This window comes from Rattus norvegicus, chromosome 11, assembly GCF_021556685.1.
Source record: "Rattus norvegicus strain SHRSP/BbbUtx chromosome 11, alternate assembly SHRSP_T2T, whole genome shotgun sequence".
NCBI lineage: Eukaryota > Metazoa > Chordata > Mammalia > Rodentia > Muridae > Rattus > Rattus norvegicus.
Window position 1 is genome coordinate 99,252,395 of NC_141544.1, and position 24,217 is coordinate 99,276,611.

Below are 24,217 nucleotides of genomic sequence, written 5' to 3' on the forward strand. Positions count from 1 at the left end.
TTGATAGAGAGAAGCTTGCCAAATAACTTCTTGTGAGGTTCTCACCGTTCTGTAGACTCAGGCAAATTGAGCCGTGTAGTTCTTGGATTAAACTGCTGTTGCTAATTCATGAGTGATGATGCTGAGTGGACTGGACTGTTGACAATGAATATTGAAAAATTCCCAAAGAATAATTTTTAAACAGGACCACAACCCCCACTTTCTATTAACCTTTCTTTTCCACTCTCTCTGTTGGGTAGTGAACTAGAGGGGAGGTTGATACCTTACTAATGTTGTTGTGAAACATATATGATTACGAGCTCTTTGGGTTGAGCTAAGGTACACTGAGCAGCCTCCATCCTCCTACCACCTCTTGTTCCTGCACCCACATTAGAGTCCTGAACCATAAAGGTGATTTTCCCTTCCTGCACCCACCTTCCATGCTCTCTGAGCCCACTGGGCCAAGCAAAGCTGCCCTGAATGGCTTATTATCCCAGGAAGATCTCTACTTTCTTGCCACCTCTCCTCCACCTTCATCAGCATCCTGAACCATACAAGTGAGTTTCCCTTCCCCAACCCATCTTCCCTGCTCTGTGAGTCCTCTGGGCCAAGCCAAACTGCTATTAACAGCCTGCTAGCCCAGGAGACCTTCATTCTCCCACCACCTCTCCACCCCCTCTTATTGGACCTGAGCTCCTGAAACATACAGATCTGCAGGTTTAGAACCCATACAGCCTCAGGATACCCAGTAGAGGCCTGCCACACCAGGGCCATTGAGGTCAACCACCTCCCTTCCCAAGTTCTTCTAGAACAAGAACATTCAGAGATCAAAATTATCCAGATGGCTGAAGGCTCTCAAAAAGAACACAATGAACAAAAGCCTGGGAAATATGACATTTCCAGAGCACAGCTACCCCACACAGTGTATCCTGGATATCCCACTGGAACTGAAACAAAAGAAAATGACCTTAAATCCAATATTATAAAGATGATAGAGGCCTTTAAAGATGGATGAATCACTTAAGAAATACAGGAAAATGCAAATAGGTAGAGGTCATGTAAATCCCTTAAAGGCATACAGGAAAATACAATTAAACAGGTGAAGGAAATAAATAAAACAGTGCAAGACATGAAAGTGGAAATAGAACCAATAAAGAAAATACAAACTGAAGAAATCATAGAGATGGAAAACTTTGGGAAGAGAACAGGAACAACGATGCAAATATCTCCAACAGAATACAGGAGATGGAAAACAATCTCAGGCATAGAAGACATAATAGAAGAAATTTACTTATCAGTCAAAGAAAATGCTAAAGCTAAAAAGTTTCTGACACAAAACACCCAGGGGATCTGGGATACTATGTAAAGATCTAACTTAAGAATAATTAGAAATGGAAGAAAGTCAAGAGTCACAGTTCCAAAACCCAGAAAATATTCTCAACAAAATTATAGAAGAAAACTTCCCTAACCTAAAGAAAGAGATGCCCATAAACATACAAGAAGCATTTGGAACTCAAAATAGATTGGGTCAGAAAAAAATTCCTCTGGTCACATAATAGTAAAAACACCAAATGCACAAAAAAGGGAAAGAATATTAAAAACAGTAAGAAAAAAAGGTCAAGTAACATATAAAGTGGATATTAACCCAAAAGCTTGAATACCGAAGATACAACTCATGAGCCACATGAATCTCAAGAAGGATGATCAAAGTGCAGATGCTTCACTCCTTCTTAAAAGGGGGAACAAAAATGTACACAGAAGGGGATATGGAGGCAAAGTTTGGAGCAGAGACTGAACGAATGGCCATTCAGAGCCTGCCCTTCATGTGCCCCATATATACCCAGCCACCAAAACTAGGTAAGATTGATGAAGCTAAGAAGTGCATGCTGACAGGTACTGGATATAGATGTCTCCTGATAGATACAGCCAGAGCATTCCAATACAGAAGTGAATGCTAGCAGCAAACCATTGAACTGAGAACAGGACCCCCTTTGGGGGAATTAGAGAAAGAATTTGTTGAAGATATTTATTGGTCCTTTAAGTTAGGAGTCTTTACTCTCTTCTATACCTATTATCCTTAGGTTTGATCTTCTCAGTGTGTCCTGGATTTCCTGGATGTTTTGGGCTAGTAGCTTTTTGTGTTTACATTATCTTTGATTGTCGTGTCGATGTTTTCTATGGTATCTTCTGCCTCTGACATTCTCTCTTCTATCTCTTGTAGTCTGCAGGTGATGTTTGCATCTATGACTCCGGATCTCTTCCCTAGGTTTTCTATCTCCACTTTTTCTCTCTTTGTGCTTTTTTTATTGTTTCTATTTTCATTTTTATATCCTGGATGTGTTTCTTCAATTCTTTCACCTGTTTGGTTGTGTTTTCCTGTAATTCTTTAAGGAGTTTTTGTGTTTCCCTCTAAGGTCTTCTGTTTGTTTACTTGTGTTGTCTTGTATTTCTTTAAGGGAGTTATTTATGTCCTTCTTAAGTCCTTCATCATCATCATAAAATGTGATTTTATATCTAAATCTTGCTTTTCAGGTGTGTTTGGAAATCTAGTGTTTGCTTTGGTGGAAGAACTGGGCTCTGATGATGCCAAGTAGTCTTGGTTTCAGTTGCCTGGGTTCCTGCACTTGTCTCTCACCATCAGGTTGTCTCTGCTGTTAGCTGTTTTGCTGTCTCTGACAGTGGCCTGACCCTCCTGTATGCCTGTGAATCAGCATTCCTGTTGACCTGTTTTCTTTCAGCTGGGTCTAGGTACAGTGAACTGTGGGACTGGGTCAGCTACAGGTGCAGGCAGAAACGAGAAGGTTTCTGTCCCAGACTGCTCCTGGCTTTGTGTGTCCTGAGACCTCCAGGCGGGTCGATTTTAGCAGAAGAGTTTGTGGGAAATGTGGGCAGAGAGGAGTCCCCTCTGAGTTCTCAGAAGTATTCACACTTCTGAAGGTCCAGCTCTCTCCCCCATGGGATTTGGGTGCAGGAAGCTGTGTGACCCTGTCAGTTCAGTTCCTGGAGCAGGCCGGACCCAGCAGGTTCCTGCCTCGGCAGACTGCTTCTATATTCCTGTATCTAGAGGCACTATTCAGTTTCCTCTTGGGCCAGGGATGAGGGCAGAGGTGGGCAGAAGTGGTAATCTGTCCTGCTGTCTCAGAATTATCTGAACTTCTGGGCGTTTATCTTCCCTCACTATGGGATTTGGGTGCAGGGATCTGTTGGATCAGTTCAGTTCAGTTCTGGGCGCAGCCAGAAGCCAGAAGTGCCCTGTGCCAGAGGACTTCTGCCTTTGTGTGTCCTAAGATTACCTGGCAGGTCACTTGGAGCAGAAAAGTTGGTCTTACACAAGTGTATAGGTGCTCCCGGTGACTGGCTTTCAGCTCTCAGTGCAAGCAGAAACCCAAATTGTCCTGCCCCTCACTTCTCCTAGGTCCCTGTGCCCAAGGGGAACAGATGGCACTAGGCAGTTTCCTCTTGCATTGGGAATGTGGCCAGAGAGTAGTCTCCTCTGAGTTCTTGGGAATGTCTGCACTTCTCTATATTACATTTTCAAATGGCAAAATATAAAGATAACTAAATTAGTGGCCACTGCACTAAAACTGCCCATGGAAAGAGGGGAGGCCTTTTTATAAAGTGATAGCAATAAAAAGATCTTTGTGGTGACAGAAAAGTAATACTTGATTGATGGTAGAGATACACAAATATTGGTATTAAATGAAATTAAACAAAGCTGGGACATGCATTACACCAATACCAATTTTATGGTTTTGAGATTGTATTAAAATTATGTGAAATGTGGCAATGGGTATAACTAGGTGAGGGGTACAGATATCTCTTTGTAACTTTCTGAAAATTTATGATTATTTAAAATAAAAATATAACCTTTAATGTAGTTGCTAGAGTCCAAGGTAGCTCCATTATCTGTACCTCCTCCTTTAATGGTCATTGGACGTTCCTTTCTCTGAAGTGTGAACTAGACTTAGTGTCTCACTTGTGACATTTGCAACAGTGATAATGACTTGGATGACCTAACCAGGTCTCCACAATAATGGTTTCCTTTTCTAGGGGAAGCAAGGTACTTGAGATCCAGTCCTTGGGAAGGCATAAGTGACAAAATCGAATAATGTCTTCTGCAAACATCTAGAAATGACTTGCATTTTTTGATATCCCAAAGGATCCAACCTGGAGAATTGAGTCCCAGTTAACTGCCATGGCCCACTCATTAGGAGCTCCACCAGCTAGCTGCATTGTCCTAGGCCAAACTTCACTTTAAAAATGAATTTTGGTTTCTTTTGCTTCACCTTTTCATTTTCATGAGATTGAAATTTAGTTTTAATCTGAGGGCCTTTGATTATCTACTTATCAACTCAATCATTATTTTTCATTTTCATTCAGCTGTAAAAAATTTGTAAGTTAACCCATTAATTCCTTCCCTAATAAGTCACTTATCAATATCTGTATTCTTCCCTTTCCCCTTCCCTTTCCTTTTGCCCTTCTTTTTTCTGTAATATATTCTTCTGCTCCCACGGCCTAGAATTCAGATCACATAAATGTATGGTATTTAATTTCAAAGTGTTTGGAAATTTTCCCTTAATATTTTGGTTCTTTGTTTCTAATTTGATGTTATTATTGTATTCACAATGTTTGATCTAATTACTTTAAATATGATAGGATCTATTTGAAGACCAAGCATTCATAATGAGTGATGTTTGGGCACTCTACTTAAAAGTGCCTTTTACTGCTATTGGATAGTATTCTACAAATATCAAATGGTCTTTGTTGGATAATGGAATGACTGAGTTCCTTTATATCATTGTTAAATTTCTGTCTAGTGAATGTTCTACTAGCAGCTTTCAGATGAAGATGTAGAACTCTCAACTCGTCTTCTACCATGCCTGCCTGGATGCTGCCATGTTTCTGCCTTGATGATACTGGACTGAACTTCTGAATCTGTAAGTTGGCCCCAATTAAATGTTGTCTTTTATAAGACTTGCCTTGGTCATGGTGTCTGTTCACAGTAGTAAAACCCTAACTCAGAGAGAAGTTGGTACCAGGGACTGGAGTGTTGCTATGATAGGCTTGACCATACTTTGTTTGGAAGAATGTGGATTTTGAGACTTTGGATTTGGAAAGCAGTGGAATAATTTAAATGAGCTTAATGGGCTATCCTAGTAGGAATATGGAAGTCTTTGCTACTGAGAATGATTTGAATTGCATGGACCTGGCCCAAGAGATTTCAATGGAGAATTTCAATATGTGGCTTAGAGACTGTTTTTGTGGTATTTTGGTGAAGAATGTGATTACCTTTTGTCCTTATCTGAAGAGTCTGCCTGAGGCTAAGGTAAAGAGATTCAGATTAATTGCATTGACAAAAGTCTCAGAAATGCTGATCTTCTAGCCCAAAACTAACTGATAGACTGTTGAAATGCAGATTTTGAAGATCAGATACTGATCACCCTGTCTTGGCAGGACTTATCAGTCAACTATTCTGCATAATTTGTCCTTTTCTGGATAGTATTAGTCTGCAGATGAAATAGGCAGTTTTGTCCAGTGGCTCCCTAGCCACAAATACTGCCTCACCTGGAGGTAGAGATGTTCAAATTCTTCATTAACTCCACCAAAGGGGAACTGTTAGGAGCAGATATGTCTCAGCAAAAGATAAATAGCTTTAAATCTCAAATTTTATGGATTTCTGATGTTTTTGAAAACTACCTATCTATATAACACAATCTGGACTGTTGTCTTTATATCTTAATATTATCTTGAAAGCACTCTCACAAAGTCAGCAATATATTTGCTATTTGGCCCTTAACTCATATGTGTAATCAACTCAGAAGTTTGTAATGACATCAATAGAAACACTGGCTCTAAATTTTGTACTTTTAAACTCTTTTAACAAATAAATCCTATATCAAAGATAGGATTTTAGCTTAGTTACCAAATGAGATTATGACTATACAACTCAATCTAGCTAATTCCTCCCTGTTAAATTACAACCAATTTTAAATTCCTCATAAAAACAACTTTAGAACAACCACTTTCAGTCCCTCAAAGTCCAGGGAATTGGGGCGACAACTCCTCTATAACTTCTTCATGCTGTACATGGGCATTGAGATATCCTTGGGGCTAGGGGGTAGGAAGAATGAAGCAAATGCTGTAGCCGATCTGTCCTGACTGGACCCAGCTGAAAGTCCTTGAGACCAGGAATCCAAGTAGGCACACTCTGTAAAATACAACTCTCAAGACAAAAGTTTAGAATCGAGATATCTTTTTGTCTGATTTTCCTGAATAAATTTTTCAGGCGGTCTACCTTTATCAAATCTGATCAGTATGACTCAGTGAGGTTTCCAGAGCCTAATCACACTTTTTAAAAACACAAAAACAAAATCTTTCTCCCAGAATACTGTGTTCCTTAGTCTGTAAAAAAAAGGAAGTAAGCTAAACAATGAGCTGATAGGCTTTTGTACTCTATGATATCAGGAAATGAACCCAAAATTCCTGTGGAGCCCACATTAGAAGGAATATGAGTATTCTGAAAGACTTTCTAAACAACTTTTTTTTAAAAAGCAGCTTTTAATCTCTAACTCTCTGATCTGCCATTACTTATCACACAGCAGGGGACCTACACCCTGCCAGCCCAGGCTCTTCCCTGTTTCTTTGTATAAATCCCCCCCCCCCATTCAAGATCACATGACTTAACATGGTGCCAGCCTCCTCTTGGAAAATAAAACATTCTCTCAATTCTTAGGATTACTAGTGGATTCTAGCCCCACATTGGGTGCCATTTGTTGTTGTAAAAATATAAAAAAAAAAAAATAAAGTAGGGTTGTGTTTTATCCCTGCTAGGTTGGGCACTGTGGTGCCTCAAGATATCTGCTAGATATCTTGGCAGAAACACATCCCAACTCCACGGCAGCCCAGTGTCTCCTGCCACCACACACTTTCCTACACTCAAACTGTCACATAAAAGAAGACACAACACAATAATCTTTGACCCAATTGATAAGATAAAATTGCCCACCTAAACATACAAAGCCAAGTACCATCTATCCCTTAAGAACATTAATAACAACCTGTAAATACATAGAGCAGAATCTTAACATCACCTGCCATGGCTTCTCTCCCTCTCCCTTCTGTCTCTTCTGCTCCTTTCTGTTCCAGTCTCCTCCTCTTCCTTCAAACTTTTCTTCCTCCCATTCTTCCTTTTTGTCCAATGACAGGCCTCCTTCTATCTTGCACCTGCCTCACCTGTGACATCATCCCACATATGATTATCTTATTAGATGGTGAGAAAGCATCTGACAAAATTCAACACCCCTTCATGTTAAAAGTCCTGGAAAGATCAGGAATTCAAGGCCCATACCTAAGCACAGTAAAAGCAATATACAGCCAACCAGTAGCCAACATCAAACTAAATGGAGAGAAACTTGAAGCAATCCCACTAAAATCAGGGACTAGACAAGGCTGCCTATTCTCTCCCTATAACCCTATTAAAAAATAGGGTACAGAGCTAAACAAAGAATTCTCAGCTGAAGAATATCGAATGGCTGAGAAGTAACTAAGGAAATGTTCAACATCCTTAGTCATCAGGGGAATGCAAATCAAAACAACCCTGATATTCCACCTTATACCATTCAGAATGGTGAAGATAAAAAACTCAGGTGACAACAGATGCTGGAGAGGATGTGGAGAAAGCAGAACACCCCTCTATTGTTTTTGGGATTGCAAGCTGGTACAACCACTCTGGAAATCAGTCAGGAGATTCCTCTGAAAATTGGACATTGTACTACCTGAGTATCCAGCTATACCACTTCTGGAAATATACCCAAAATATGCTCCAACATATAGCAAGGACACATACTCTACTATGTTGATAGCAGCCTTATTTATAATAGCCAGAAGCTGGAAAGAACCCAGATCCCCTTCAACAGAGGGATGGATATGAAAATGTGGTACATCTACACAATGGAGTACTACTCAGCTATCAAAAACTGTGACTTCATGAAATTCATAGGCGAATGAATACAACCTGAAAATATCATCCTGAGTAAGGTAACCCAATCACAAATAAACATACATGGTATGCACTCACTGATTAGTGGATATTAGCTCAAAAGCTTGAATTACCCAAGATACAATCCACTGATCACATGAAGCTCAAGAAGCAGGATGATCAAAGAGCAGATGCTTCACTACTTCTTAAAATGGGACATAAAAATATTCATAGAAGCAGTGTGACCCACTCTTGACTCACTCTGAAAAATTTTCAGCCTTTGCCTCAGTCAACACAATCTAACCTGTATACCAAGTGAAGTATTATCAACTCTTTACTCTGACATTCACACTACTGATGTGAATATTAGTTCCTCCCAAATGTACAATGTCTCCATAAGACAAATACTTAATGTCTTCTTCTTGAAGATAAGTGAAGTGCATCACTGGACTCCCTGGTTTCTGTAGGTTTCCTTGGCTTGAAAAGATTAATGGGAATTAGTTTGGGAATGTTTAAAAAACCAGACATATGATCTAACTATATCACTTTATATCATACTATACATATTATTCATAAAAAATAAAAATTGTTATAGGAACAGGGAGACAGACAGACAGACAGACAGACAGACACACACCACCTTGGAATGCTGAGCCCTAAAGGGGATATCTGTATCATAGCCCTTTTGCCCAAGACTGAGGAATCACTGATGAAGAGGAAGTAGAAACAGTGTAGAAGCCAGAGGCACTGACAGAGTACAGAAAAATATTGTCTGAATAGGACAAAAAAGTTGCATATATGAAGTCACAGCAGTTGAGACAGTATGAACAAGAACTTCACCAGTTCAAGCTAGATAAAATCTCAACACAGGCAAATATCGCCACGCTTTAGCTAAGCAGCTTTTTGCAATTGATACCTTTTAGAAGGGAAAGAGACATTTTCTTTACTTGCATGCTCATGGTGGGTCCACCACACTTCAGTGGAAAGTCACACAATCAAGAGTATATATGCAGTACAAATTGTACTTGATGGTTTTGTGCTATTATTTTTCTAGAAGACACAAAGTTAGGGGTACAAAGAAACAGAGGTTAATCTAGGAGCAGTGGTGATAGGGTGAATATGACCAAAATATATTGTGGGAAATTTTTAAAGAACTAACTAAAAAGGCTAAAACAAAAAGTAGAAAAGTCATAAAGCAAATGATTGCTGCTCTGTGAATGTGCTTCTAAGACAACAGACATAAAAGTTTCTGCTGGCGATCTGGCCACAAGCCAGAGGAAGGGGTAGACTGCTGCCAATGTGACTCAACATTTCATTCTTTCCAAGATGTTTAAATAGTGAAGCCAAGTTTGAGGACCTTATTGAGCTTTGTCACACTGCAGCATATGATGAATATTTGTGAAGGGATATAACATGTGGGCACATATGTGTTTCTTTGTACATATATGTACATTCATATTGCCCACCATTTACTTGTCTATAAGTGGTGACGACAAGCTACTTTACCATAAGTTGTCACTATTCTTTTATAAAATTTCAATTAACTTATTTTGTGTGTTTGTGTAGTGTATATAGTTGTTGATGTGAATGTATGTCCCTGTACATGTGTGCACATACATATGGAGGTCAATGTCTTTCCTCAGTCATTATATACTTTTATTTTTTGAGACAATCTCCTGATGTTGTTGAAGCTATGGATTTGGGTAGACTATCTGGCCAATGAGCATCAAGGATTTGCTTGTCTTGATTCTGTACAGCACTGGTTATAATCACATGCCTTGGTGCATCCACTCCGTTTTTTTTTAAAACATGGGTTCTGGATATCCATATTCAGTTTCTCAAGGCTTCACAACAGACACTTTAGTGATGGAGCCATCTCCCTTATCTACCATTTTTAATCAACACAGAAAAAATAAGTAGTGGGTTTCTAATCAAGAATACTAGCAAAATGTGTTTCCATTTAAAACAATTTTTAAAGACAAAATTTGCCAGAGCTCATGCTTCCAATTTTGTGTCTTGCCTAAACTCATTTTCAGATTAGGATGAGACCAGTGAGAGAGGCCTTTTCTACTCTAATCTAAGGCCTGTAGTCCAGACCAGAGATATGATCTGTATAACCCAGAGGTTATTCTGAGAGCTGTGGTCTTAGTTCTCACCGATTATTATTTGTAAGTACAACATTTTGTTCTGGACACTGGCCTGGAAGATGATATCCTAGCAGGAATGGCTTTCCCAACAACTGGGAGCCAGCGAACCTTCATAGATATCAAGAGCAAAAAAGAAAAGCAAAAAGTCCCTGGGTAGCAAGTAGAAAGATGAATTTTCCCTTCTTTTGGCCCTTCTTTCCTTCTCAAATGGTTAAGTATATGGAGGAAGGAACTGCTCCACTCTGCCTCATTGCTTGGTGGGAACTGTTAAATTACTGCTGGATGTTTCTGATTATAACACACAGCAGTGCCTGTGGGGCTCTGGGGCCACGTGTGAACCATCAGCCTGCCTGGGCCTGTTAGATAGCCCACACTTGCTTGTGGGTGCCTCTGTGGCACCAAAACAGAGTGGGGTTCTTATTTCAAGCACAAAGATAGGAGCCGGTGCTGGCAAGAGGGCAGGAAATGGGCAATAAAACCAGAGCTGAGCGGCTTAGTGGAGCCAGGACGCTGGGGTCTGCTTAATTGCTCTGAAATGAAAAAGTTTCGGGGGTTTTCATGAAGTCCCATAAGCACCCTTGCCAAGCCTCAAATATTAGATAGAATTACACAGCTTCTAATCCCTCCCTTCTCCCCAGGTCATGTGTCCCCCCTCCCATGTTTGTCCCCAGCTTTAGGCCTTGTAGGAGAAAGGTTAACAGAATGAGGGCCAGGCACCCAGAGGGTGTATCCTGACTACTTTCCTGCCAAGAGTCTAGCAATACCCACAGTGTGGCGCTGGTAGGAGAGAATGATCAGTGATACTCACTGTGTCAGGAGCTCTGAAACATTTAGAAAGAGAGTTCTTCGCTAGAGATCTAGAATAAACTACACAGCCCAGCCATTGCTGGGTGGTTGCTCCAGGTTTTTCATCAGAATATCAAAGGACTCTGAAAACAGTGGGGGCAGGGGATGGGTGGAGAGATGGCCCAGTAGTTAAGGTTCAGTTCCCAGCTTCCACATGGTAACTGACAGCAACCTATGGTTCTTGTTCCAGAGGATCCACTGACATCAGCAGTTACCAAGCACAGTTGGTACACATATATACATGAAAGCAAAAACACTCATACACATTAAAAAAAGAAAAGAAACCTTTATCAAATAAAAAAAGAAGAAGAAACGTTTAGAAGTAATGGCAGAGAAAGTAGGAGTGTAATGCAGCTAGAGGTTTTCTGAGGGAGAGGAGTACTTTAGGGAATGATGAAAGGGCTGCTGGGATTGCACACAGGATGGCTAAGTGTGGGGAGCATTCCTCATCTGACCTCACTCAGTGGGGAGCAGTTGAGTAATTGAGGGAAGGAAACCTGGCTAAGATGCAGAAAAAAAAAATCAACCAGATGAGTCATGAACCACAGAGGTCTGTTCTACAGAATTGTTGCAGACTGGCAAAGGAGACATACGGAGGCAAGAGCAGTACAGAAGCCACACTTGGTTCACATCGTGATACTTTAGAGATCTCTGGTATTCTGATTATTCTGTATGAGTGATCTCAGGTTTCTGGCAGGTAGAGTGAATCTGCTCGCCTCCTGGTGAGCTGGCTTCCTCCTATTGATTGGGTTCTGTTGACTGTATTATGCAAAGTATTGAAACCTTAGAAGGCTTAACTGTGGAGGCCAGCCCAGAAAGTGCTTGCAAGTGAGTGATGGAGAGACTTCCATTTTCCAAATTATTCTTAGAAGACAAGCTTTCATTTTACTCAGGCTTCAAATAATACAATCAGTGCCCATGATAGGAAGATGGTGAGAACACAGATGGCTCAGTGTGAAGAGAGCTGAGGAAACCATCAAGATGAGCACGGAGGTAAAGTCCATGTGCTTGAAAGCTGTTCCACACTCATCATTGAGAACTAGAAGTCTTTGTCTTTCTCGATTCCTGAGCCTCTGGCTAAGTGAGTACTGAATTTGAAGGCTCCCTTCACTCCCATGCATATACAAACACTGGCAATGTCTTCCAGGACAGAATATTTGCTACTTAGAAATATTCTAAGAATATTCTAAGAATATCAGAGTTCTTAGAAAAAGACTCTGTGACATGGGTCTAGGATACTCTGATAGCTCATACCATGGCTTAATGGTCATCCCATCCCTGACTTCTCCCTAATTCTCGGAACTCCCACTGATCTTCCCTTTGCATATTTATAATTACTCTGTGGTCTCTTTATGGCTTGTTTGCGGAAAGTTATCACTGTTGTGAGAGCATGTTGTGAGGGAGAACGAATGGGCTGTGTGTCTAGGGGATGATAACAGTGCACCCAATCTATCAGAAGTCCCTGTGTGAGGAATGCAAGAAAGCTGAAATCTTTTGGCATATCACCTTCATGGTTGCCTCTTGTTGTGGGTCCTTGGATTTCTAGCATGATGCTTACAAGTGAGAGTAGTAGTTAACCTTAAGGGCCAGGAAAAGATGCCATGTACACAAAGAAAAAGGCAAAACAAGGGCAGGAGGTTGTATGGGGTAAAACACAACTTTTCAGTTTCTAAGTGAGATGAGACATTCTTGACATCTTTAGAACCTGTTTTCTACTTTTCAAGTGCTTAACCTGTCCTTGTGGCCTCCCACATGCTGGTGAGGATGTGGGGCAAGAGGAATACTTCTCCATTGCTGGTGGGAGTGTAAACTTGTACAACCACTTTGGAAATCAGTTTGGTAGTTTCTCGGAAAATAGGGAATGGTTCTATCTCAAGATTTAGCTATACTACTTCTGGGCATATTCCCAAAAGTCACTTTACCATCCTACAAAGACTTGCTCAGCTATGTTCACAGCAATTTTACTTGTAATAGCCAGAAACTAATAACAACCTAGATGTCCCTCAACTGAAAAATGGATAAAGAAAATACAGTACATCTACACAATGGCATACTATTCAACTGTTAAAAATAAAGACACATTTTTGTAGTCAAATGGATATAACTTGAAAATATCATCCTGAGTGAGGTAACCCAGACACAAAAGGACCCAGAAGGACATGTATGGTATATAGTCATTTATAAATGGATATTAGCCACAAAATATCATACACAGACCCAAAGAAGCTAAAGGAGAATGAAGGCCCAAATAAGGATGTTTGACCCTTGTTTAGAAGGGGAATAATATAGTCATAGGAGACAGATGGAAGAAGTGAAGTGTATGAGAAAGGGGATGGAGTGTATTAAATTAACATCTGAGTTAGCCATTTATCCTAGGTTTGAGATCTAACATCAATGATAAGGGGTAATGTAATCTTTTCTATGACCACTTCCTGCTGACATCGCGACACCATTGTTGAGGACCTAAGAAAGCTGAAATGCTGGACAAGGCTGGGAAGAGAGAGAGGGAAGGAGAAAGGAGGGGAAGAGTGCAGGGTGTTTTGCTTGCTGTCTCATACTTTGTGATCATCTGAGGTGAGGAGAGTATATGTCCAGTTGGAGAAGTTTGTGAGACTGGACTACCTGGGGCTAGCCACTCTGGGGTCTTCCAGGATGCAGATTCTGAGAGAACACCTGAGGTTGTGGGGTTGCTAGAGCAGTCTGCAGTTGATTTGGAATCTGCTGGGACATATATTTGAGGGACAGAGGTAAAGTTCAGATGTTGAGGGTAAAGTTTTTATCTTGGGTATACACTTGAAACTTGGAGGCCTATGGGAAAGAGATAAAAAGGGAAAGATCCCACCCTCAGGAATCAGGAATATGCATATGGGGAAGAGGCTGTTGACAGTATTGTTTTTATCTGGAGTCTGTTTGACCTGTAGGAGGTGGATCCAAAATGACTCTAAAAGCCAATGCTTACAAGAATTTTTAAGTTTACAAATAGAGATAAAGTTTAGATATATTAGTATCACCACTATCTGTAATCTGTATTAAAATCCACCCTGTAGGGAAAGCAGTAGACTTACATCTTTGAATCATGGTAAAAGCTTGGGATCCAGAAATGATTCTGTGAGATTATCAGTTTGGCTTTCTCAGATGGATACCTAGCTCTAGGACTCTGAGACCTGAGGCAAGATTTTTACCTGTGGAGAGAAGCAGCTGTATCCTCAGGACAGGAGTTGGTGTGCTTTTTGCTTTTAAGGCTACACTTACTCAATATCATAGGTATCTGAGATGGATAAATTATTATAGCAAGAATTATAATCCAAATAGGCTATGTATCAAGTAAAATGATAGAGACCTGCTCATTATTGAGAAGGTTGCCCTAGGCTCCCGTTGTCTTGGTGGCTTCATTGCAGGCAGTGGTCCTTCATTGCGGGCATCTTCAGCTGTTATACAGGGCAGCATTGGTCTTCAGTTACCAGACTTAGCTCTGCTAGATTTTCTTGTAAAGAAGGAACTTGGGAAACTGACCTTACTTTGACCAGACAAAGTAGAGCAATTAACAGAAAAGTATCCACAGTTTGTGCAGAGCCATGGCAGCAGGTAAAGCATGGGGAAGTTTTTTCCCATTGGTGCCCCCACTGGGAATAATGGGGAACAGTTGGTGCTCCCCCATTGTTTTCTTTTAGGATTGTCTGTAGCACTGATATTTCTATTATTGCCACATCAAACAGTTTAATGACATATTCAGAATTTGAGGATCATGTATCTATTAAGTATAGATGATTTTAGGCTTAACCTAAAACACATACCAGTGGCCAAATAAAGCTCATTACTAAATGAATTATGCAATACTTTAGAAGTTTGTAGGGTTGGTTTTTTTTTTTATAAGATTAGGATGTTAGAGCTTTTCCCCTTAAAATGAATTGAAAATTTAATTGACGATCCTTTAACATTAAAATAAAACTCTAAAGCATAAATGCAGTAACCTTTAAATAATAAATATTGTCCATAGAGAGATTGAGAACTTACCTGATCTATTTTTTATAGTGTAACATTATAGAATATCAGTTTCTGGTATGACTCAGTTTATTGAAATAATTAAGGTTTAACAAAGTGAGTGAAGACAAAGAGGCTAGACAATTATTACTGTAGACTGAGGTCTAGAGTAATAGGAATTTATAAACCTTATTTAACAAACATACCTATGGTATTCCTCATTTAAAATTTCACAATTTAAACTGTTCACAATATAAACTGAAAAAACATTGACAATAATTTTAGCACATTACCAGTGTTTTACATTTGCTAGATACCCAGGGAAAGGTAGAGAAAGTCCTTTCTGTTTGTCCCAAATGCACAATATTCTAACACTTTGACCTTGTTTTCCTTTAATTTAGCAAAGGATGAAGAGGAATGAGCTTGATGTTGTGAAAACCAGGGTAATAAAGCTGAAACGTAAGTCTGATACCGAAGTTCAGAATCCAGTTGTGTACAGAAAAAGGCAACATTGATACAAGTTATGTTAATTTCAAGTAAATTACTTCTCTGAGCTCTTTTGGAGCCTTGGGTGATTTCAGTGTTAGAAGAGCCCATAAGTCATCATTTGTTTTTCCAGCAGGGGCCAAAAACATCTGCCGATTTTCACTGGAGTGCTCTGTGTGCCTTCCTGCTAAAAGCAGCTCCATTGATTGCGCTGACATTGGGCATTAAACAGATAGATAGTGGAGATATGATAAAAAGTAACTTGCTTTTCATTTGCAAAAGTTTGGTGTCCAAGTGCCTTAGTTTTTAAATCGTGTTTATCTTCCCACATTATCTCACTTGGGTGTTATTGTTCTTGGGCCTGTGAATGTACAATACTTTCAGCTTCTGGAGGGAGAATGCAGAGGAACCCGCCCCATTTCTAGACAAAATGAGGATCCCCAGCAGGGCTATTCACTCCTCAGTCTTCTTTTAGCCTGGAGACAAGCTGGCAGCAGGCCACAGGAGAGGACATCTCACAGCTCTTTCTTACAACTGCACACACTTTTTAAAAAATTTTGCTTTTAGTTGAACAACCAGGTCCTGAAAGCTTGCTGTCCTGTGAAAACTTGACATTGGGGTTTAGCTTGCATGCTCTGGGGAGAACTTTTAGGCACATTTGGAACAAAACAAGCAGCACTTAGAACTTACCTAGAGGGTAAGAATTTGAAGTGTGTTTAATTGTTCTGCACGCCATCACAAACTTGGAAACCTCTTGTGCCTGTGTGTTATTGTTTGATTATATTTTTTAAATGGTGCTAGTGTCAGATGGATTTCAGGGCCTCTCCCATGGTATGCCGTTGAGCTACGCCTGTAGTTTCAGCTATATTATTATGTCATGTTAGAACATTTTTATATTGGACAAAACCTTTAAAAGTAAGATTTCTGTGTTTTGTTCAATATTGCAAGTACATAATTCACATGATTGAAATATAAATATCAACAAAACCACTTTTATCACAAGAATTAAGGGAGTTTTGTTGATAGATCACATGTATAAGGCAGTGGGTTCAAAATAAGTGAAAGGCACTCAGCACACGTGTTTCTTGACCATCTTCTACTTCTCTTTGTCTAACTTAAAGAATATTCACAATGATCTCCTGAATATGACTCTAAAGGGAAACAATCCTTTCATCTTAAATTCCTATAGTTTCTGTGTCTCTGGAATTTCATATGAGGTGTCAAATGTAGCTGACCATAAACTTTTCACTGGAGTAGAAATAACCTGCAGAGGAAATGTTCTGCTGATGAAGTTTGTCCTATGGCAACAGTGGCCATTTGGGGGGTATTTGGCAAGGAACCAAGCTCTTTGGAGCTATATTTTTCCCTGTAGGTACTAGGTAAAGAGAAGTTTTTGTAGATTTTTATGTGGCTGCTTTAATAAGTGATAACACTAATCAACATATAAGATTTTGTAACTGTATTTCCTCTTCCTTTATTTTTTCTAAGCTATTACTCACTCTTGAGGGATCCAGTGTTTTCACAGGGAATGAGAGCATGTAAGATCTATATCTTACTTGCAAGCAATTTAGTATTAATTTTATTATGTTAAAATATATCTCTGTCTTACTTATTTACTTATTTTGTGTGATTATGGACTGAACCCAGGACCTCATGCATTGTAGATAAACACTACTTTAATTGCTATGTTTTATCTTGGACCTTGCCTACAAATACACATTGGTATTTTGAAATCAGTACAAGGCACTTTTGATAATTATCTTGTTTAAGAGCATGCTACTTGTCTTATGGGTTTGCTCAGAAAGACCCTTACAATTGCTGTACTGAACCTTGCCCATTTGGTTGCTTTCAGATGGCAACAGTGTGTGGTCTTTCCTCAGAGTGCCTACCTGCTGGAGTAGAAGACCTCAATGATCACAGATTTCTGCTTTTAATGCTATGGAGACACCAGGGCACTGTGGAGATGATAAAGGAATAATGATGACATGGCTAATCCTGAGATTCACAAGAGAAAAAATAGTTTCACAACTTTGAACCAGATTTGAAGCAAGGTTTAATTAAATATTGACCAAGATAGTCTTCGGTCAGGTCCACTCCCTGGAATTCCCAGCAGAATGTCTCTGATTCACCTGTCGCAGGGGTATTTAAGGACAAAACCATTGAACTGCTATACTTTTCCAGGTAGCTTTGTTCTTTTCTAAGAACTATGATTGCCAGCATTCCAGGAGGTTACTTGGTCCTTGGGCAGGTGAAACTTACAAGAACACTCTTGGGTCTTACAGTATGACTACGAGTGGTCAGTGGAGTTAAGTACAGGAGGTAGCCATTGCATAGGAATTGTGTTTCTCTAAAGGTTATGGTAACTTGTGGGTGAGGATGCATAGAATTTTCTGTAGAGCAGGTATAACCATGGATCTTTCTGGATTCAGGGCTTGGGTTGCCCTCTCTAGGCCAACGTACTCCTGAGTTGCCTGGGAGCCACTCTTGGAAAGAGCTGTGGCTTTCTAGCACACGTAACTGGGGGATTGGTCCAAGAGAACTTACCTGGAGTTAGAACTACTCACTGGTTTACAGACACTGGGACTCTCAGAAGTGGGTCTTTGGAGAATATAACCTTTATTCACCAAAATGTGAAGCAAAATGTGAACTTAGTTCTCTAACATGGATGTAGAGAATTTCCATGGGCTTGGGACACAGCTATGGTAACACATAGGAGCCTGAAGATCTGAAGAGGACTGTCAAGTTGTACTTATCCAGAACCAATCAGCAACACAAACTGAAGGTTAATTCTCATTATTTTGGCCCCTTTCCAACAAAAGTTCTCATACTCGTCTTCAGAGTTAAACCAGGCCAATCCAAATAATTTTCTTTGTTGTTTATTTTTTTAAACAAGAGAGAATTGAATCCATAACTTTTTGAGTTATAAGATTATTGTACATGACACTTGGAAGAGAAACTTCTGGTCTGATCTAAGGCAGTCTGCACCAGAGCATGTGTCACAGGCGACAAAGGGCAGTTTCATAGGCCTGCAGTAGCAGAGCTTGAACTGTGTCAGGCATGCAAGTTCTCAGGTCTCAGTGTTTTCCTGTCTAGAAGGGGAAGTTTAGCCCTTAGTAGGCTCTGAGAGGTCATGGTGCTTCCTCTGCCATTACTGTGCATAGAGTGATTATGGTGACCAAACCTAGGTAGACTGTAGTCTTCTATAACATGCAAGCTAGTTACCAGAGGCCAATCACAAGTCCACTGATTCCTCCAACTATGTCCATATGTCTGTATTTGTACATTATACCAGCACAGTCATACAGTTAACATGCTAACAAGAGCCTACCAAAGTCTGCAACCAAATCTTCTTTTTTATAGACTGGGCCATAGAGGTGACAAAACAGGCCTCTTGGGTCTGGAAAAATGGCTCAATAAAAGATCACTTGATGCTTTTGCAGAAGATTCAGCACCCACAAAAGCAGTTGGCAACCTACTGTAACTCCAGTTCCAGGAAACCTGACACCCTTTTCTGACCTTTCTGAGCACTCATACACATAAAAACATGCATGCAGACACACACACACACACACACACACACACACACACACACACACACACACTGAACAAACAAAGCACTAAATAAATAGATAAATAGATATTTTTCCCCAAAAGCAAGTTTTCAAAGGCCACACAGAGACTGCCCCATCTGGAGATCAATCCCATCTGATGACACCAAACCCAGACACTATTGCTGATACCAAGAAATGCTTACTGACTAGGAGCCCAGTATAGCTGTCCCTTGAGAGGCTCTGCCAGAGCTAGACCAATACAGACATGGCTTACACAGCCAAACAAACATTGGAGTGAGCATAGGGACCCCAATAGGGAAGTTAGGGCAAGGACTGTAGGAGCCAAAGGGGTTTGCAACCTCATAGGAAGAACAGCAATATCAATCAACCAGACTCCAAAGCTCCCAGGGAATAAACCACCAACCAAAGAGTACACAGGAGGTACCTATGGCCCTAGCTGGATATGTAGCAGGGGATTGCCTTATCTGGCATCACTGAGACGGGAGTCCCTTGGTCCTATGGAACCCTGATGACCCAGGATAGGGGAACACTAGGCCACTGAGGCAGGAGTGGGTTGGTGGGTGGGGGAGCACCCTCATAGAGGCAGGGGTTGGGGGCTGAGGATGGGATAGGGGTCTTGTGGAGGGGAAACTGGGAAGGGGGATAATATTTGAAATGTAAATAAATAAAATAACCAATAAAAAGAATAAATAAATAAAAAGAAAAAAGGAGCTATATTTCGTTTTGCTTTGTGGAGAGTGGCAGCCAATGTCCATCTAGCTTTATCGGACATCTGGACTCCTTCCCAAGTCTGAGTGACAGTATTCTCCTAGGCCAGCCAGTTCTAAGTGCAACCATTCAAATCCTCTGAAAACTGAACACACCCCTTCAGAGCAAGGCTGAGGAGCAGTGCCAGAAAGTATCACAGACTGTTGATTGCTGGAAAGAAGGTGCCTTTACACAGGAAACAAAGTTACTATAGGTTTTCTTCTGCTATTTTCCCGGCAAAGTGTTCTCAGGAGAACTGGGAACCCCAGTTACAGATACCTGGGGCTTGACTGTTTGGCACTGCCATGGCTTCCAACTGCAAACTTTGACATCTTTTCCCGTCCACAGTTATTCCATAGACCTCTTTAATAGTAGTGTTCCTCTATCATTTACAACTTCTTGGCTTTTAGAGCTTCAGCAAGTGTGCACCTCATTCTGGTGACTGCAGAAAGAGAAACCTCAGTGTGCTAGCTCACCACAGGCCCCCCTCCTCCCTCTGTTTTAGATTCCTAATCTGCTCCCATCCTCTGATCCTACCAACTAGGTTTCCCCAGTCCTGGGTCACAGGCATAAGTCCGAACTCTGCCCTCTTTGTTTTAGATCTAGGTCTCTTCACTGCTTCCACCGCCTCTCACCACAAGGCCCCCAGGGGGCCCAGTGGCTGACTCCCAGGCTGGCACAGTCCTCCAGCCTCCACCTGCAGCTACTCAGCTACTCTCTCCCCTGCACTGGCGCCAGCCCCCAAATGGGTCTTCTACTTTGATTATTTGTGTTAACAGTTAATTTAGCACACCAGCCATGTGTGCCAAAGCTGCCTTCACTTCCTCCTGGATTCCAACAAATGGCACTTTTAGGAGATCCCTTCAAAGTGACTCCCAGGCCGTCTCCCCAGTTTGCAGCCTCTGTCTCTCCCTGCACAGACCCTATTTTTTTTCTGCCCTCCATCTTCCATCAGCTCCCTCTCTATAAGCCACAAGGCTTTTGTGATCTTCGATCTTTCCTCCAATAGCAGGAAAAGAGCTGTTTCTGTCAACTCTTCTCGACTAGTGCTCTAATAAAGATTTATGAAGCCATGGTGTTTTCCTATGGGCAGGGAGAGTATGTCCCTGGTGACCAGGAATCTTGGGCTTGGTGTCCTGCACTCCAGCAACTACAATGGCAGGCATACTTTGGAGAACTTTACAAAAATTACTATTCTAATAAAACATCACATAAAAACATATTCTATCTATTTTAACAAATTCAATTGCATTTTTTGATGTCTCTGTAATGTCCCAGGTGCATTTTAATTTAATCGGGTTCATAGTCAAAATTAGCCATCACAGTACAGCATTCATCCTAATTTGTTTTTCTCTTTCTTCATTGACAAACTGCTACAGAGAGGCAAATAAATAGCTTTGGTACTAAGTTTGAATTCTAAGAAGAAATACCATCTTCTCTAAATTGCCTATCTCAGAAATAAAATGGCATGTCTCTTTCATGAGGGCAACTTGATATTTCAGCATTTTACCCACCCCCTCAAGTCTAATTCCCTCCACTTCTGTTAAAGAATTAGTTGGAATGATGTCCCAGAGACCGTGATGGTGCCTTTGACTTCTGCTGAGAGATAGAAATTCAGGTAAGTGAGTCCTTTGTGCTTCATGGGGGCTCTTCTGCATCATCCTGGCTTTTCTTTCCTTTCAGAATTTGTACTCAGTTTGCTGACAATGCTCAGGGTTTTGTTTGGTAGTAGCACAGCAACTCAGTGGCTGTCTATGGGAAGACAAACAGGGTTTCCTCATGTGTTCAGGTGGAAGCTCAAGCAGGAGTTGTTTTTGGCTACAGGATTATAAACAACCTGACCGTTTCTGTGAAGCCTGGACTTCCATTCTGTTTCTGTATCATCTTGGTGCATTTTAGACTACTAGTGGTTCTTGATCAACTCAAATTGCTGTGTGTCTTGGAATCCCTTCTTGTTCCTGCATGGTTGGAGGCTGACCACTTTAGATCTCATGGAAGAGTCATTGTCGATGAAAGCTCTAAGGAGGGTTCAGGAGGTACACTCAATGTTGGACCTCCATGACCCTGGTTTTTAAGGTCTCACCCTTGTTTGGATCACTTACAAATTCAAGGCTAATGTCCTACCACTTGGTTTATTCTTTGAGGGCAAATACAAAAAAACCTAATTCTTATTTTAAATTGAATATGTCTTGGCTGATCTCAAGTCCTGAAGGTGCATGTTTCTGTATGAAAGAGTAATTGTATACTCAAACCCATACTCATGTGTTGAGATATCTGACTAGAGATTGGCATGGTCTACAGTGTCCGACTCAATGACCAAGTCCTTAAGTAGATTGTTGTTCTCTGAAATACTGGACAATTATGGTTTGGAGAACTCTGATCTCTGTAACTACAATTGGACCCTGCCACCACCACCACCACCACCTCCTCCTCCTCCTCCTCCTCCTCCTCCTCCTCCTCCTCCTCCTCCTCCTCCTTTCCTTCTTCTTCCTCTTCCTCCTCCTTTCCTTCTTCTTCCTCTTCCTTCTCCTCTTCCTCTTCTCCTTTTTCCTTTTTTTGGTAAGATAATTTTATTAGTAAGTTTTGATTTTACATAATTACTACAGGACAAAGTAATTATGATTATCATGATGGAGACAGTTTATTGAATCCTTGCCTAAATGCCTTCTTGGCTTTAACTTATTTTTGGCTTACATCCTATAAGTAGTGAGCAAGAGGTCACATTTCCTAGCCCTCTTGGGTTTATATCTTGAAAGGTGCACATGGGCCACAGAAAGCCATACAGCAATCCAGAGGATCCAGAGTATCCACAGTTTGTTCTTTTCCCTTCTGCATAGTCTTGGAAGATGTGGCCTTATTGAGAAGCTCTGAATTCAGAACGATAGTGATTGAATTGCAGTCTATTAAAGATTTTTCCACTGGAAATTCAGAATGTGAGGGAATACACTTCTGTATTTTTCTTCTGGGCTTCTGCCAGTACACTTGAGATGCCTTAATGTTCCAGCCCTTCTTTTTACTTTTATCTTTCGGATGTAGCTCTTCATCTCATAACAAATGCCTTGTTATAAGTGACTCTAAAGACTACACCTTAACTGATAAACTTTCAGGCTACATTTCTAATGAAATTAGACATTTATAAATGGTTGACATGGAATCATCATAAATTCAACATTTATTCTTCAAATGCTGAGAGCTTTGTAGTAAATGTTCTTGACACATGAATTATAGCAGTGAAACACAAAACAATACAATCCATGCCACTATGGAGCTAGGACCTTCTCTGAGGAAGTTATCAGTAAATCCAGGCAAATACATGTTTTTTGGCTCTTAGGAGCAAAAACTATAGCTCACTCTACTTTATGTTTGATATCTCGTATTTCATCAAAGCTTATTGGCCATTCCTCTACTCTTCCTTTCCACTTTTCCTCATAACACTCCAGCCAAGTAATAGCTGTGAATTCCTCAGGAATGCCATTTTCTTACTACATATACCCCCTGCAAATTTGACTCATTTTTCACTTGCAGCAAAAAAATATAGGTCAAGTCAATTCACTGGCATCTTGTATGCCAGAAACTAGTGGTCACAGAGTAAAAGACAGAGATATTACCACTGACATAGAAGAGAACTGCACTGAAAGACTAAGAATTCAGTATGATAACTGACAGGGAAATGATTCCTGACTACTTGTAGTACAGAATTAACATTTCTTTTTTGTCCTTTCCTTTTCTTTTTTCTTTTTCTTTTGAGTGTGGTTCTTTTTTTTTAATTGAATATTTTTATTTACATTTTAAATGTTACCCTCTTTCCCCAACCCAGCCACCCACCCCTTCCTGCCTCCTGGCCCTGACATTCCCCTACAATGGGGAATCCAGCCTTGGCAGGACAAACAGCTTCTCTTTCCATTTGTGCCCAACAAGGCTATCCTCTGCTACATATGCAGTTGGAGCCTTGGGTCTGTTCCTGTGTACACTTTGGATGGTGGTTTAGTCCCTGGAAATTCTGGTTGTTTGGTATTGTTTTTCTATGGGACTGCAAACCCTTCAGCTCCTTCAATCCTTTCTCTAACTCCTCCAATGGGGACCCCATTCTCAGTTCAATGGTTCACCGCAAGCATTTACCTCTGTATTTGTCATACACTGGCAGAGACTCTCAGGAGACACATATATCAGGCTCCTGTCAGCATGCACTTCTTTACATCAGCAATGTTGTCTGGGTTTGGTGGCTGTATGTATATGGGCTGGATCCCAAGGTGGTATAGGCTCTGAATGGCTATTCCTTCAGTATCTGCTCCAAACTTTGTCTCCATACCTCCTCCTATGAATATTTTTGTCCCACTTCTAAGAAAGATTGAAGCATCTGCTCTTTCGTCATCCTTCTTGAGTTTCATGTTTTTGTGGATTGTAACTTGGGTAATCCAGGGTTTGGGGGCTAATATTCACCTATCAGTGAGTGCATACCGTGTGTGTGTATGTGTGTGTGT

The 24,217-nt window shown here is 40.6% G+C and overlaps 1 long non-coding RNA gene across 1 annotated transcript in view; it reads left to right on the forward strand.

Annotated features, from left to right (window-relative positions):
• LOC102550875 (uncharacterized) overlaps nucleotides 1–17,493 on the forward strand; it is a 57,411-nt gene extending 39,918 nt beyond the window's left edge. Inside the window, exons 3-5 of the long non-coding RNA XR_015633218.1 lie at nucleotides 4,797–4,916; nucleotides 15,333–15,390; nucleotides 17,270–17,493. This is a non-coding gene — a long non-coding RNA (uncharacterized LOC102550875). The remainder of the gene's footprint in view (nucleotides 1–4,796; nucleotides 4,917–15,332; nucleotides 15,391–17,269) is intronic.
• The last annotated feature ends 6,724 nt before the right edge of the window (nucleotides 17,494–24,217 follow it).